Source organism: Muntiacus reevesi, chromosome 18 (genome assembly GCF_963930625.1).
Source record: "Muntiacus reevesi chromosome 18, mMunRee1.1, whole genome shotgun sequence".
Classification (NCBI taxonomy): domain Eukaryota; kingdom Metazoa; phylum Chordata; class Mammalia; order Artiodactyla; family Cervidae; genus Muntiacus; species Muntiacus reevesi.
In genome coordinates, this window is record NC_089266.1 from 27570908 (window position 1) to 27587478 (window position 16571).

At 59.9% G+C, this 16571-nt stretch overlaps 1 protein-coding gene and 1 long non-coding RNA gene across 3 annotated transcripts in view; both read left to right on the forward strand.

Annotated features, from left to right (window-relative positions):
- The window catches only part of RAI1 (retinoic acid induced 1), a 106275-nt gene that overhangs the window by 14363 nt on the left and 75341 nt on the right, over positions 1-16571 (forward strand). The window contains exon 1 of one of the 2 annotated variants that reach the window (XM_065909864.1): positions 6948-7516. The exons of the other annotated variant lie outside the window; for it this stretch is intronic. The gene's annotated coding sequence lies outside the window, so the exon portion shown is untranslated. Of the gene's footprint in view, positions 1-6947; positions 7517-16571 lie in introns of those variants that run through there. 2 annotated transcript variants of the gene reach the window in all.
- LOC136150071 (uncharacterized) lies at positions 462-1337 on the forward strand. The gene is made up of 2 exons (XR_010659752.1): positions 462-847; positions 951-1337. It is a non-coding gene; the product is annotated as an uncharacterized lncRNA (long non-coding RNA).

A 16571-nucleotide genomic window follows, 5' to 3' on the forward strand; every position in this document is an offset into this window, starting at 1 on the left:
GCGCCCAGCATCCCCTGCACTGGTGGAGGGGCCATCTCGGGGGCAAATCCTGGATCCTAACAGGGCAGCCCGGGCTGGCCCGCCTGTCCAGGCGCGCGCAGCCCCGCCTCGGGGAGGGGGCTTGGTAGGAGCCGGCAGGCCAGACAGAGAGGCAGCTGCATTACCGCCTCGGGGGCCATTTCCTCTCCTCCCCGACCTCGGGAGGGCAAACGCCCGCGCTTCCTGGCTTCCCCTCGCTCCCAGCGGCGCCCTCAAAGCGGCCACGCTGGAGCCTCGGCGCATCGGGCCGGACGAGCCCAGCCAGGGCCGCGACCGCGACTCCGGAGGCCAGGGCGCGGGGAGGGGCGGGGTGGCCGCTGCGTCGCCATGGCAGCGCCCATCCCGGCGTGCCCCGCGCAGTCGCGGGGTGGGGATTCCAGGCCCCGCCCCTCGCCTCGCCAGACCGCGACTTCCGGGAACCGGGGTTGTGGGCGTGGCTCGGGGCCCGCCCCTCACGGCCTCTGGCTTCCGAGAACCGGGGCGCGGGGCGGAGCTTCCGGACGGGCTCGCGTCTCCCGGGTTCTCGTCCCGGCCCGGGTCGGTTGCCTTGCGTCCCGCACTGCCCTACGGGCCTGGCCCTGGCTCTGCCCTATTCTCACCAGCCGCCTCCCTTGTTTGATGCCCTTTTGGGCCTCGCGCCTTCAAAGTCTCGCCGGTCACTCCCGGGCCTTCCCCGGGCGTTCGGCTGACCTCTGCTCGCCCGCATATGGCCTGGGCAGGCCGCTGAATGGTGCAGCCTTGGGCCTTGGAAGAGGTGTCCTGGGCGGGGGCAACTGCCCTTGGCCTTTCGAGAACTCGCACTGGGAGGGTGAGAATGGGCTTCAGCGGCCGCGGGAGGGACTTCATGTGGAAAAGAACTTAATCAGGCCTGAGCATTTTGTGTTTGTTTTTTTGTTTTTGTTTTAATCAAGTTATAAAGGGCTTCCCTGGCGGCGCTCGGACTGTAAAGAATTTGCCTGCAATGTGGGAGACCCGGATTCGATCCCTGGGTTGGGAAGATCCCCTGGAGAAGGAAATGGCAACCCATTCCAATATTTTTGCCTGGAGAATTCCATGGACAGAGAAGCCTGGCGGGCTACAGTCCATGGGGGTCACAAAGAGTTGGAGAGTAATGAGCAACTAACACTTTCACCGGGTTATAACCATGTTGATTTTAGAAAAACCTAAAAATGCCAGATAACAAGCGAAAATCTCTTATAATTCCACCCCCAGAACATAATCAGTCAGCATTTTTTCTCTAGACATATGGTAAACAACACGATAGATGTAATAAATATAAAATATGGAGTCATGCTGTATATTTGGTTTTGTAAGGCCCTTGTGTTTTAATAGCTTTCTCCCCCACTACAGAAAGAGGACGGGCTGATTATAGACCTCTGGAAAATAAGCAAATATAAAGGAAAGCAGTTCACCCAAACTCCCAGGCCCCAAAGGCAGCCTCATTTGACTCTTCTCTGCCCTTTCCTGGGGTCTTTTGTTAAAGGGTGCCGCCTTTTTCCTCCATGAGCCATCTGATGTCCTGCTTCTCTCCCTGTGTGAAACCTGCTCCTTTCCCCTGAGTCTGTGAGTCTGGAGAGAACTGGAACTGGATCTTGGGAGCTTCAGAGAGGAGTCGGACTGGGTGGCTGCTTCCTGATTTGGTTGGACCTCTCCTCATCTGCCAACCCCAGGAACCTTTTCCCTGGCTTCTCAATCAGCAGTCTGGGCAGGGTCCACCGAGCCCAGCCAGTGCCACCCAGCCTGTGCAGAGATGTTGAAGACTTGTTGCCCCTGAGGAGACCAGGCTCCAGCAGCAAGGCAAGATCCCAGACCTCAGTCACATCTGGGTCCCCCTTGCCCAGCCACGTGCAGACTTAGCCTATGGTTTGCCCTGTGGCCCCCTTCTGCTCCCGCTCTGTGTCCTAGGAGCAGTTTTCTGCTGCCCTGGGCTGCTTGGCCTCACCTTAGGGGCCTGTGGACCTGGCACCAGGCGCAGCCTCCCTCAGCTCAGCTGCCTCTCGAGCTCCAAGCTGCCCTGGCCCTACCCATCCCCGCTGCCAGGCCTTCTTTCTCCATTCCTAAGCGGTTCAGTTCTGACACATCCCAGCCCTGCATGAAACAGACCTTGGAAAATCAGAGCTGCCAAGGATGGACCAGCATTTCAAAGGCATCCAAGGCTTGAGGGGAAGGCAGAAGAGGGGAGAGAGCGCAGGGCCCTGTCCCTGGGCAGCAGTGACTGGAAAGTCACAGAACGCACCCTTCCCTGGGAAGAGCATCCCAGGAAGAGGGGGGCAGGTGGGGTACCAGGCAGCATGCCCCACTGGCCACCACCCGCAGTTACCACCACGTGCTCCCAAAGTGAAAAGATGTGTGAGGGCTGTTGGGAGCCTGCAGCTGGTGGCCTTGTAAGTTGTCTTCTCTTAGCAGGTTTATTCGTTTATGAAATATTGAAGCCCCATTTCGCTTTACCTGTAGCAGGGAGACAGCCAGGTTGGGTCTGAGATTGATGCTCTGAACACGACTTATTTATCTGGAGCTGCTCTTCTGGGCTGGGCGCTGCGCTGTCCATCTTGGAGGGGGTTCCGTACTGGAGGGTGATGGTTCTCGCATTCTTGCTGTGTCCAGGTGTGTATATGAGGCTGTGTGTATAAGATTGCTAAGAGTGTGCCTGTGTGTACAGTGTGCTGTCTGTGTATGGGAGGAGGGGTTGGGGAATGAGGGGGTGAGTTTTGCGAGCAGGTTTTGGGTGCTCATATCTGTGGTTGTGTCCGCAACATGAGATTAGGGTTGGGGGACAGATGCTCCTCTGTATGTGTGTCTGCATTTGTGGTGGGGCCCCAGGTGTGCCAAGTGTGTGTCTGTTGTGTGTGAGCCCGTTTCTGTGCGCACGTGTCGTGGTGCAGGACTTCTGTGTCAAAGGCAGAGTCAGTGGCACCAACTGGGATGTGGGCTGTCTGCTGCCCCAGCCGTGGCCTGGGAGGAATTGATGCCTGATGCACTTGTGTTCTGTGACCCTTGTGTGGCGGGGCCTCGGGCTCCGGGAAGGACTGGGACTGAAAACACACTGGCAGCCCCTGGCACTCTTCCAGCAGAACTGAGCCTGCCTTGCCCTGTGACTCAGAGCCCAGAAGGAGCTCTGGGGTCAGGGTGGTCCGAGCCCACATCTCTTGGATGGGGACAGCCAAGGTCCAAGAGCACACAGCTTGTGATGGCCACGGCGGCCCAGATGCTGGGCGGGGCTCTGGCTGCAGTGCTCTACTCAGAGCACCCGCTGACATCCCCGTTGCCCCATCTTCCTCTTCTGTGCCCCAGGGGTGGATTCCCAGCCATCCTCCTCTGGCACAGGGCAGGCAGGGCTGGTGGACACTCGGCAAGTTGAGTCCTGCCCGGAGGCAGGCAGCAAGGACAGTCAGGGATATTGGGGACACTCGGCTTGGGGCCTGAGTCCCAAGAGGGAGTCGCAGCTCTGGGGGCAGCACAGCGCCGGGGCATCAGCTCTCTCCTTTCCCAGCAGCAGTCTCACCCAGATGCGGCCCAGACGTGGCCCTGGCATTTGGTTTTCCTCAGCCCGTGACAGCCCTCGGCACCCCCCACCTCGGCAGCTAATGCGTCTGTCACTACTTTCCTAATGAGGATGCCCAGGGCCCCCCTGGGAGGCATACCTTTGCAGGCCAGCCAGCAGCTGCAGGGGTGGGCCGGCCTCAGGGTCAGGCTGGGGAGGGGGGTGAGCCCCTCTCTTGCTTGCAGCCCCCAGCCACGGGGGCCTTGAGGTCCATCCAGGCCCTGAGCCTGCTGTGTGGAGGTGGGAGGTCCTGGGGGGCTTGGGGAGTCAGGAGTCCACCCCGGCACACATTTTTTTCCTTTGGCCCTGCATCTGTTTGTAATCACAGAGCTTCATTTGGCCTATAGACGTGTTTGCAGGCCTACTGTGTGTGTGACCAGAATCCTCGGAGATCTGGGTGTTTCTGTGCCCCACCCTTGTGGAGCTGCCAAAAGCAGGAAAGACAGTAATCATATCAGCTGTTTGCGTCATTATGTGACCTGTACAGGAATGGGAACACGGGTTCATCAGTAGCCGAGACAGACCCGGAGCAGTCTTGCAGAGTTCCTCAAACTGACCAAGGGCAGAGTTCCTATGTGAGGGGGGCTGCTTGCCTCACCTGAAGGGCTCAACCAGGACTTGAGGGGGTCAGGAGACCCACACTCATGCTGTAGGCCCCAGGCCACTGCCCACCTCCTCTGGGCTCCATCATCTCTGGAATTGTCAAAAGGTCTCTCTTCTGCCAGTGCTCTTTGCCCTCCCCACCAGGGCCCTCAGGATATCTCAGCAGCAGCCTTGACTTTGGAATGCCAGAGGCACTGCCCCAGGGGGCCCGGGAGGCCCACCTCTCCTTTCTTTGCTCTCACAGAGGCCACTGGGGGGGTGGGGGGGAGGCGGGGGGGTGGTGGGGTGGACAGCAGGAGACTGGGAAGAGGTGAAGCCAGAGCATCAGGTCCCTCCCTGGCGGAGGAAGGCATTGGTTCACTCGTTCCCCTGCCAGTGACTGTGTCCTGGACACCTCTAATTGCTGGCTCCCTGCTGTGCATTAGCCCAGGTGCCACGCTGCGTGTCATCCTGCCACATCTGGCCCCCAGGCCCACTTTGAAGGCTCACCAATGTTTAGGGGGGAGAAAAGCAAGTGAGTTGCTGGGGCAATCCTGGGAGATTTCACCCCGATTCGTTTATAGCTCATCTGGACCATTGCCATCTGCCTCCCTCAAGGCCACAGTTGGTGGTGTGGACCACAGCCCAAGGCCCAAGCCTCCTCCTGGCAACAGTCTACACCCCTCCCTGGCGGCCCAGCCATCTCACCCGTGGTGGTGTGGCTTCCTGCTTGTGAGCCCAGCCTCAGGAGCCAGAGCACCTGGTGAATCAAGTCCCTGTCCAGGCCTCAGTTTTCTCCTCTGTTAAATGTGGGTCACAGGGGACTTCCCTGGTATCCAGTGGCTAACTCCATGCTCTCAGTGCAGGGGGCCCAGGTTCAATCCCTGGTCAGGGAACTAGATCCCACATGTTACAACCGAAGATCCTGTGTGCCTCAACTAAGGCCTGGCACAGCCAAATACATAAATATATATTTTGAACGGGGATCACAACAGGAAATACCCATGAGCTCCTAAAGTCACAGGAGGAATTAAGTGAGAGAATTTTTAAGTGCTTAGAACTGGCTTCAGTGTCGCCTGCTGCTCTGGTGTTGAATCAATAAGGTGCTTGCCGGCTGAAGCCTGGGTTTGTCTCCACTGCCCGGGATCCTGTGTATCACACGCACCTCCAGGCCCATTTACCCAACTGTTTCTTTGAGAGAGACACCTGTTGGACCTTGTCCTTCGCCGTCCAAAGACCTAGTCTCAGGACCTGGACTGGAGCCCCTGTGAATGGGGCTCCTTTGGGTGGGGTCCCCCTCTCCAGGCTGACCTGACTTGGGTCCCGACAGCCCCGGGGGCCCATGGCCCTCAGAGTGTCCTCTCGTTCGTCTGCTAATGAGCTGCGTGGATGCTTCATGGCCTTGAGCACGGGTTTAATTGCACTTACCAACTGCCAACCCTTCGGCCTTCATTACCCGGAAAGGGCATCAGGTTGGGGGAGGCTGGATGGACTGAGGTAGGGCTGACCTGGAGGTTAGAATAATTGGTTTGCCGCCCGGCCGTCTCCGGCTTGGCGTTCAAGGCCCTGCTGCCCGTGATCCAGCCTCACCCTCTCGCACCCACAGTAACAATGTGCCAGGCCCTCGGGGTCAGACTCCACGTCCCCTCTCCGAGGCCCACCACCTCCCTCTCGGCCTCACCTTCCTTGTCTTTCAGAGGCCAGTCTGCTGCCTGAAAAAAGGCTGTCTCCGTTGTCCCTGAGGTCCAGCCCTGCCCCTCTGAGGCGAGCCTGTGTCCGGGGCAGTGCAGTCTGGTCCCCGTGCTGGGGGTGGGGCAGCCCAGGCTGCCTGTTCAAACTGCCCTGCCCCCGCATGCCCCCCAGCGGGCATAAGGGTGGGGCGCTGTGTGGCTGCCCTCTGCCCAGGCTAGGGGCCCTGAGGCCACAGGGAGCGATGGGGACCTTTGGGAGCATTGCGGCTCAAGATGCTCCCTGTGGGACCGACTCTGCACCAGCCCCCTGTGAGCTGCTGGGGGGACCCCAGGCCAGGGCAGCCCATGGCCCCTTCTCCTGCTGGGTCTCTCCCTCCCACCCTGTCCTCTCTCTTGCGGAAGGGGAGAAGGGAAGGGGACACAGGAGGACTGGTCAGTGGTTTCTTCAAGATGCCCTTCTTCACCCTGCCCTCTCCCCTTCCCCTGGCACCCCAGCCCCCTTCCCTCGGGTCTGCACCCCCTTGTCTCCCGAGTGCCTCCTGTTCCGTGCCACCTCGGAAGCGGACTCCAACTTGGGCCCTGTCTGCTGAAGACCCCTGCTGGATCCCTATGCTCCAGTGAGAGAAGAACAATTCAGAGGAAGGAGGGAGCGTCTCTGAGCCCAGCCTGGGAAGGTCAAGAGAGGGCATGAGCTCCTCAGAGTGGCTGGCATGGCCTTCCAGGCAGCGGGGAGTTGGAGCAAAGGCCTGGGAGGTGGAGGGGAGGGACAACTGCATGAACTCACAGACGGATGGAAGTGGGGGCAGAGGTTCATTGGCCAGCCCACACTGCAGTGGCTCCTTGCCTCCTGGAGCCCGGATTCGTCCCTCTGAATTCTGACCCAAGAGTGAAAATGCTGGTTTAAAACTCAGCATTCAAAAAACTAAGATCATGGCATCCGGTCCCATCACTTCATGGCAAATAGATGGGGAAACAATGGAAACAGTGACAGACTTTATTTTCTTGGGCTTCAAAATCACTGCAGATGGTGACTACAGCCATGAAATTAAAAAGACGCTTCTCCTTAGAAGAAAAGCTATGACCAATCTAGACAGCTTATTAAAAAGCAAAGACGTTACTTTGCCGACAAAGGTCCATCTGGTCAAAACTATGGTTTTTCAGTAGTCATGTATGGATATGAGAGTTGGACTTAAAGAAAGCTAAGCACTGAAGATTTGATGCTTTTGAACTGTGGTGTTGGAGAAGACTCTTGAGAGTCCCTTGGACTGCAAGGAGATCCAACCAGTCCATCCTAAAGGAAATCAGTTCTGAATATTCATTGGAAGGACTAATGCTGAAGCTGCAGTTCCAATACTTTGACTACATGATGTGAAAAATGGACTCATTGGAAAAGACCCTGATGCTGAGAAAAATTGAAGGTGGGAGGAGAACGGGACGATGAAGGATGAAATGGTTGAATAGCATCCCTGACTTGATGGGCATGAGTTTGAGCAGACTCTGGGAGTTGGTGAGGGACAGGGAGTCCTGGTGTGCTACAGGCCATGGGGTCGCAAAGAGTTGAACAGGACTGAGCGACTGAACTGAAGTGAACCGAGCCCTGACCATCTCATCTCAGGACATAGCCTGGCCTCAGCCTGCTTCCCTTCCAGCAGCACAGCCCTCGGTGTGTACTGTGGGCGGCCGTGTGCGGGCATGTTGGGGGTGGGGGGTTGGCAGGGACCTGGTGGGGCTCAGTGGCAGTTGGGCCTGCTGGGCGGGCCTCTGCTGGTTGCCTGGGGTCCCGGCACGCCTGGCCTGCAGCCCGCCCTGTCCGGCCCAGACGTCCTTGCAGACAGGACGGAGGTGAGCGGGCAGACTGCCAGGGGTGTCAGGTGGTAGCCCAGCTGGAAGGACAGTCCCCTCTGGTTAATGAGGTGGCGGGAAGCTGGGGGACGGTCTCCAGGCTCTGCTCTGGCCTGTCTGGGGGAGTGAGGCTCACGTGGTTGAGCACCTCCTGTGTGCCAGGCTCTCTGGGAAGCCCTTGGCGCCGCCCGCAAGGGGGACCCTGCCCCATCTCACGGTGCAGATCGAGGCGCTGCGGGGTGATGCAGCGGCTGGAGTCACTCACCTGGGGGTGGGTCGTGCCCCTTCAAGAAGCCTGTGTATGTTCCCACGGGCCTGGGGAGGGGGCCGTGCTGTTTGCAGTTCTCTCTCAAGGTGGATGCACGTACCAGATGCTGCATGGATGCTGAGGCCTGGGACAGGGGGCGAGTGTGAGCTTCCCAGGCAGTGAAAGGTTCTGCCTCCCTCCCATCTCTCCCCCGCCCCCACCCCGGCAACGAGGGGTGGGGGTGGTTAGTGGGTCAGGGTACTGGGAAACTCCAGTCTTGAGGAGGACAGCCACCCTCGGAGGCTGGGCTGAGGGGCACTGCTTGCTGTTCCTGGGCACGGAAACTTTAGGAGGGAGCAGGTGACAGGAGAGCATTCTTCTGGCAGCCACAGTGAGAGTCTGTACCCATAAGCTTCCTGGGGTGGGGCCCCAAGGCCCAGGAAGAGGATGAATTGTGATCTGGGGCTCAGGTTGGTGGGGGGAGAGGGCAAAACCAGTACAGTAATAACCGTAAGAGCCCAGAGTTGGTGTCAGGTATCACTCACACCCCATTTACAGATGAGGAGACAGAGGCTCGGGGGTGGGGGGCACTCAGGTCAGAGTGAGGTGGGGTCTGGCTCCAGGTGGGTCTGCTCTCAACCCCACTGCCCCCTTTTCTCCTGTTTTTCACTGCTCTGCACAGACCCCCCTGCAGTGTGGCTTCTCCAAAGGCCACCCAACCTTGTTTTCAGAAGTCCTGGAAGGTGGCACCATTTCCATCCCTTTCTGGCCTCCCCGATGGGATTTTCTCTGGGAGCAGGTGCCAGCCCCTCACCCCAGCTCCTCAAGAGCGTGGCCCAGGCAGTCAGGGCCACAGGCTCACCAGCCCGGGACTGCGGACACCCCCTCAGTGGACCTGCCGGCAGGAAGGTGGAGTGTATGTCACCACCGTCACTTCTGGGGGGTCCCTGGCTGAGGCTGTGGGTGCTGAGGCATTGGGACAGTCAGGCTGTGGTGGACAGGGACTTGTGGCCTCGTCTTGGCCATATGGAGCCCCACAGGGTGACCTTGGCCTGCTCACCCGTCTCTCATGGTCTCTGTTCCTCATGAGATTTGGGGCCCACGTCAGGGGTGTCTGGGGTTGGGATGCGGCAGGTGAGGAGGCTCTTTGTGCTGGAGACAGTCATCAAAGCAGGGTAGTCCTTGCCCCTGACCAGCCTCGGCAGAGGAAGCTGAGGCCTGTGCCCAGCGGAGGGGCCTCAGTGGGGTTTGTGAGGGTCCAGAATCACCGAAGTGAGTTCTGACCTCAGGGTCTGCATGTGATCTGTGCAGGGTCCATGCAGGGACCTCAAGGTCCAAGCCATGTGATCTCAGAGGGTCACTTCACTCTCCGGACTTCCGTCATCTCGTCTCATCTGGAAAAGGGGCTGTTCACCGCGCCCGCTTCAGAATAGCACTGTGAGCGTTAAGGGAACTTGCACTTCAGGCCTCAGCCCAGCACTCAGGGCACAGGAAGTCCTGGGTGAGTGGCCTCTGCTGTTCATGTTGATGGTGGTGTCATCAGAGGTGTCATTCCAGCTTTTGGCCTTAAACCCTGGTTTCCCATCCTCTGGTGTCCACAGTAGGATGAGCTTGTGGCTAGACGTCTTGTGGTTGGGTTGGGGGTCACGTGACTGGTTCTGACTCGTGCGTCCTTCTGTGCCTGGGTGTGTCGCTGCCAGGGCCACCTCTCAGGCCTCTTTCCTGGTCCAGAGGTGACGCCTTGGGGAGCAGGAGCCTCCCTGCCACCCCACTCGACTTGTGGCGTGGATGAGAAATAAACCTTTGTTGTTTTGGGCCCTTGAGGTCTGGGGCTTTGTTACAGCAGCATAGCCTAGCCCACCCAGACTGCTGCATGGTGGGCGTTGTCAGCGTCGTGTTCAGGTCTGATCCCTGTGTGGGAGACCGTGAGCTGTGGAGGAGATCAGGCAGAGAGAAGAACATTGCCGCTGACCTGTTCCTGGAGTCTGTCCACTCACAGCCTCATCTGTTCACCTTCTCACTAGTCATTTCAGTCATTCATTCAGCAGTGTCCCTTGAGCACCTGTCCACTGGCTCAAGGGAGCCCACAGGACGCTGGGGAGCTGGAGATGGTTGTGTGGAGCGACAGTGAGGGGTGGGTGGAGTAGGGGCCCTGAAAGGGTGGTGGACACCAGACTCTCAGAGTCAGGCAGCGGGTTCTGCCCCAGAAAATGCTGAGAGGTGGCAAGAGACCTGGGCAGTTGGGTGTGGCCAGCAGGGCTGGGGCCAGGTCATGGCCAGGCTGGAGGAGACTTTGGCCTTTGGCTGAAGGACAAGACTGAATCATGGGTGAAACAGAAGACCAGCTCTTGGAGAGGGAGACCAGGTAGGAGGCTGGATGGAGGACCCAGGTGGGCAGGGGCCAGACGGGGTCTGAAGAAGAAAGTCAGGCAGAGCCAGGGGGGTGGCCAGTGGGTCCTGGGGACGCAGAGCGTGGGTGGGGACACCCTGCACAGGGACAGGGAATGTTGGGGGACCGCTGTGGTCAGGGCCTGAGCAACGTCCAGGGGTGACACCCAGGATGCAGGTTCGTCATTGGACTGAAGGGAAAGGGCGACCACCCTCCCAGGCCCAGATCTGACCACTGGTTTGGGGACGGGCCTGGGCTGGGAGGGCAGCACTTGTCTTCCCTGGGTCTCGGGAGAAAACTGATTGGTCCTCCGGCAGGGGGAGCATCATAAAGGTTTGGAGCAGAAGCTTTCCTCTCCCAGAGAGCAGGTGTTCTACCAGTTCCATGTATTTCCTGGGGCTTCCCTTGTGGCTCAGATAGTAAAGAATCCACCTGCAATGCGAGAGACCTGGGTTCGATCCCTGGGTTGGAAAGATCCCCTGGAGGAGGGAAAGGCAAGCCACTCCAGTATTCTTGCCTAGAGAATCCCCATGGACAGAGGAGTCTGGCGGGCCACAGTCCATGGGGTGGCAGAGTTGGACATGACTGAGCGACTGAGCCCTGCCCTGTGCCAGGTGCCACTCTGGGTGCACGCTGGAAAACAGAGTGGGGGTCCTGCCCTGCTGGAATGTCTGTTCTAGGGGGAGATGGTACCACAGAGGATATCAGAAGGTGATAGATGCAGTGAGGAAAAAAAACTGCAGAGTAGGGGCTCAGGATTGGGGAGATGTTTACAGTTTTCAATTCAGGCATCAGGAAAGGTCTCACTGAGCAGGTCACTTGAGGGAGGTCGGTGGGCCTGGAGAGACATCTGGGGCAATGGCCAAACAGAGGCCCTGAGGCAGGAACGTGTTTCATGTGTTGCACAAACAAAGGGGCCAGTGTGACTGGGGTGGAGTGTGGGGGCGGGGGGTCTGGACTTGGGAACGGCCTCCAGACCCTGGCTGGACTTTGGCTTTCACCCCAAGAGCTGCCCTGGGCTCACAGGCTCCCTGGGGACTGGAGGGGTCAGCAGAGCCCAGAGAGCAAGAGAAGGTTCCTCAAGCCCTCAGGCCCTGCAGGCACCCCATCCCCCAGCAGGGACCCTGCCCTCCCAGGCCTCACCCCCCCGCCACCTCACCCAACTCCAGCTTCCCTACACCCTCCTCTCTGCTCCCTTTGACCCCAGGGCCCCTCAGCCTGTGGGTCTGCATCCTCTCCAAGCGTGCCTGACCCAGGGAGGCAGCAGGGGTGGGTCCGGCCTCTCCGGGAGGAGACCCCCTGATGACTGTAAGTCCTCACAGCCCAGATCGCAGGGCTGGGCTCCTGCGTCCTCCTGCCTGCCCCTCCAGCCTATCTCCCTCCCCAGTGAGGCTGCAGATCAGGCAGAACTGAGATCTCAGTGCTCCTGGATGGGTCTGTGGAGGAGGGGGCGGTCATGGTCTCCCACGTCCTGCTCACCTGCTGTGACGTCCCCAGCAGATCACTGTTTGTCACGCTTGAGACTCAGATTCTGTGTCCCCGCGTCCCTGTCTTTCAGGAGTGGCTGTCTCTACCACACTCCCTTTTAGGGACCAGGGATTCCAGACATGGTGAGGGACACAGGGCGATGGCCCAGAGCCTGGAAACCGGGCCCCTGCCCTGGGCTGGGTGCCAGCCCACTCACCCGAGCCTGTGCTGTCTCAAATCCTTCAGTCCTGGCAAAAGCGCCCACAGTGTCCCGACCTTGCAACTGCGGGGGTGGGGGTGAGCCCTGGGCCCCTGCCCCCAGCTCCAGGCACGGGGGGAGCACTCTGAGATGGGCTGGACTGGGCTGCCCTTTTGGGAGGGGAGACAGATCCAGGGAGAAGGGGCTCGCAGCAGGGGTGGGGCTGCAACCTGGGGTTTCCCCTGTGCTCTGGCAGCAGCCTGGGGACTCCGCAGTGCCCTCCCTTGGCCTCCACCTGAGGACGGTCCCGTCCCAGCCTGGGTGGAGCAGAGCTGGGAGCACACCCCCCACCTCCCTGCCGCCCATCTCAGCGCCTCTGCTTCAGCCTCTCCCACTCCCTCAGAAATGCCCCTTCTCCACCCCCAGCCGCCGTGGCCCCCACTTCCTCCTGCGGGCCTCTTGGCCTCCGGCTCCCATTACCCCTGTTCCACTGCACCTGTAAGCTGACCCTCTGACGCTGCCCCCCTTCCCAGCCTGGAGCAGTGGCCAAGCACCCCAGCTGCCCCCCAGCCTCATTCTGTGCAGCCCTGGGTGTGCACCCACTCTCCGTGCCCTTGCAGACCCTGCCTTCTCCACTGTGGACCAGGCTGTGGCCTCCAGGTCTGACCGAGGACCAGCTGGACTTTGGGAAGGCAGGTCCCTGTTCTGGCTCCTTGAACCCTGGTACCAGGTCCAGAGTGGCGTGTCCGAGAGTTGCCCGGGCACACAGCCTGCAGCTTTGCACGGAGTCTCAGGGGCTCCTGGGTACCAGCCCTGGGCCTGGGGCATTTGTGCGGCTGCAGCTCCTTGGGCCAGTGGGTGGTAGCCTGAAGAGGCAGTTCCAAGACTGGGTGTTTTAGGAGAAAGCCCTCCAGCCCTCACTCCCCTGGATGCCAGCTGCCCCCTGCCACTGGACAAGCTCATGGGCACTCACACCCCTCCCACATCCTGCAGGGCCTTGTGTGCAGACGCGCAGCTGGCCTTGGCCTCACAATCACGCGCACACTCGCTGGGCTCTGTGGCCCCTAGAGCCCAGTCAGGCCTGGCGGCCGCGGTGAATAAAACTCAAACAGGCTGGTCACTGAGGAGCAGCCCCTGGCTCCTGCGGGTGCTGCTCTGCCCACAGACACGTATGCACACATTGGTACAGCCAGAGGCTTGCTCCCTGCCGCTGCTGTGGGGATTCTTCCTCCTGGCTTTGGCCGTGTCTCATCTCCCCCTCCCCAGAGCTGGGCTCTGCCGGGAGACCCCCTCACGCCTGGCCCGTGGGGAAGACCTGCCCAGCGCCCTCGGTGCAGGAGATGGGCCTTTTGCTGTAGGCCCCACTGGCCCCATGTCTGGCGCAACAGGCCTAGGCCCTGTGACTGGCACGGGCTGCTCCGCCCTCACCTTGGCACCTGCCCAGCAGCACCTGTGCCTACCGAGGACTTGCCCCCCCTCACCTCGGAGGTGGGGAGACAGACAAGGAAGTGGGGAGAGGCTGCTTCAGGGAGCTGGGCACACATCCCCCACACCCGCCACCTTTGAGACAGCCCCCTGGGAAGCCTGGGCATTCTTAGATAGGACCTTCAGGGCCATTTTCTCCAACCGCCCAGAAAAGGCAAGTGTCTTGCTGAAGGTCACACAGCAAGTCCATGGCACAACTGACCAGACTTACACCAGAGCTCTGGGGGCCCCATGTGTGCATGGTATGGGTGTGGAGGGGCAGCAGGCGGGAGGGAGGAGGTGGGGCTGAGTTCCCAACGAGCCGAGCCTCCCCTTCCTCCCTTCCCCTCCCCTCCCCTCTGCTGCTCTCCCTTCTCTCCCTCGCACGGTTTGTTTGGAGAATGACTCACAGGAATGCAGCAAAATCCTGATGGATGAGGAGGCAGGGCTGCAGTACCGGAAACCTCTCCAGGATGGGGAGGCGGACTGAGCTGGGGGGCCAGGGAGGCTGGCAGTCAGGGGGGCCCTGTGTGCAGGTGGGGAGACCAAGGCCCTGGGAGAGCTCTAGGCACTGCCCACCGTGGAGCCTGCTGTCATGTGTGTGAACACGCGCATGTGTGCACACGCACAACACTGGCACGCACACATGCACGCACACACACACATGTGGGCCCAACGGCAGTAGCACCTCTGGGCTCCAGCCCTTCCACCTCTTCTCTAGATCTGACCCCCCCACCCCCCAGGCGCCAACCCCGAGTTTTCCATCGCTGTGCCTCTCACTGGCGCACAGTGGTTGACAAGTGTGGGTGCTGAGCGTGACCCCAGCTGGACCCTTCTCGCCCACACGTCATAGCAGAACCCTTGGGGCACTAAGCCTGCCTCCTAAGGAGCCCTACTGTGCTGGGCGTGGCGGAGGCCAGGGGAGGCCAAGTGGACAGGGTGCCCCCAGGTCTGTCAGAGGGGGTGTGTGGGGGGGCCCTTTAGCAGGGCTGCAAGAGCAGACACAGGGCACAGCAGCCACCAACGTGGTGGGGGCTCTGGGGGCCTGGGAAGGGACCAGGCTGTACATCCGGAGGCCCCGCGGCCCGCGTGACCAGATCAGAGGTGTCAGGAGAACCCCCGGCAGGGTTAGGAGGGGCACTGCGTGGTCTGTACTGGGCATGCCCACCAGCAGAGACACTGCCAGTTCATCCAAGTGCCCTGTGGGTGTGTGGGCTTAGCATGTGCCTGTTTTACTGGAAACAATCCAAATATTCACTGGCCTCTGACTCTGTGCTAGGTGCAAGCTGCCATTTTAGTGGAAAAGGTGGGACAGAAGGAATGTCAGGTGATATGTCCTGGTCAAGGAGAGGAGGCAGAGGCAGAGCTACTGGGAGAGGTGGGGAAAGCAGAGACCAGGAGATGCAGACTCTAGGTGGGACCTTGTTGACAGAGGCCAGTGTGGCTGAGGCAGAGGAGGCCGAATCGCACAGGACTGGGAGCCCCTGATGGTTCTGAGGGAGGGTGGGATGGGATCCGACTTGAGTCTCAGTGGATCCCTTGGCTGATGGAGGGCTGGAGGGGGCAGGGTGGGCACTGGGAGGCTGGAGGAGGGGACGCCATGGCCCCTAAAGACAGAGAGCAGATGAGTGGCTGTCGGGGACTGTGGTGCTGGGGAGAAGGGGATGACTGCTGCGGGGTTGGGGGCTGCTTTCCTTCTGATGAAAATGTCCTGGAAATGGTGGTGATGGTTGCAGGACTGTGTGCAGACACCAAAAACTGCTTTGACCAGGTGAATTTTACAGTATGTGGATTCTACCTCAAGTTTTAAAACTTTAGAACCCATCAGGACTTCTAAGCAAAACTGACTTAGTGGTAATTGTCCCAGGGCGAGGGGAACCCTGGATTTTTTTCCTTTCTACTTTCATATACAACTTCTAAATTAAAACTAGGAATTTCCCTCAGAAAACTAAGTGCTCGGTGATGGGGGTAGGGAATTGATGGAGGGCCGCCAGGTGCCTTTCTCTGGCCCATTGGGCGCCGTCTATAGTTCTGCGGGCTTTCTCATGGCTGCTCTGGGCTTCTGGAATTCCATGCCTGCTCACGTTGCCTTGGTCAAGTCACAGGACTGGATATGCCCGTGGCCCTCCCCTGGCCTGCCTGGTGTCCCTGCCTGGAGACCCCCTTCTGCTTGCATGCTGTCAGCCGCAGGCGGCTCCCCAACCTCCCGAGGCAGCCCATTCCGTTCCTGGGCAGCTCTGCCTGTGAACAGACTCTTCCTTATATGGAGGGGACACTGTCCTCCTGTTGCTTCTCCTCCCCCTCAGCTCCCTCTCTGAGCCCCCGTTTCTGGGTCTGTGGCGCAGGGGACCCCAGCCCCTGGGCTGCTGGGGGCTGTGAGGTTCTGGGGTGAAGCAGGGCTGAGGGGCCTCTGCCCCAGCAGGTAGCTGAGTAGCGTGTGCAAATGCAACATTTGACTCTCGCTCTGAAAGTGGACTTTGATCCTCATCCCAGAGACTGAAAACTCAGCTCTCTCCATTGACCAGAAGGGGTAACCATCCCCAGAGATCAAGCAGGCAGATCCCCCGGTGACTTCCACATGCTCATTTCCGTTAGCTGGCACAACTGGGTCCTGCTGCTCTCCCTTTTGAGAGATGAAAAAACTGAGGCTGAGGAACGCGAGGGGAAGCAGCCGGTGGTCTCTTGCCACATGTCCTGGGGTGCATGGGACCATGTTGGAGGGTGAGCAGCACTCGGCCCTCCACGGTGGCTGCTTCAACTCTCTGGGCTCCGTCAGCCTGTGGGAGGGGCCGGCTGGTCCTCACGTCTGCTGCAGCTGCTGCCTGGGCCTTGCGCGGAGTCGGGGACGATTGTCCTGGCCGCAGACTATGAGCTTTATGCTCAGTCTAGGGAGAGAGGTATTAGCAGCCTGCTGTCCAGCCCGTGTCCCCCCCCCCCATCCCACTACTGCCACCTGTGAGAAGGAGCATCACCCCTCTTTCTCAGCTATGGAAACCAGGCTCAGAGAGGGTGTGGGGCTGCTCAGGGACACACAGTCAGCATTCAGTAGAGCCGGACTTGCTCCCGGGGGTCGGCAGGGGCGGTGCTGTTCCTGGTTCAGGGTATGTGGG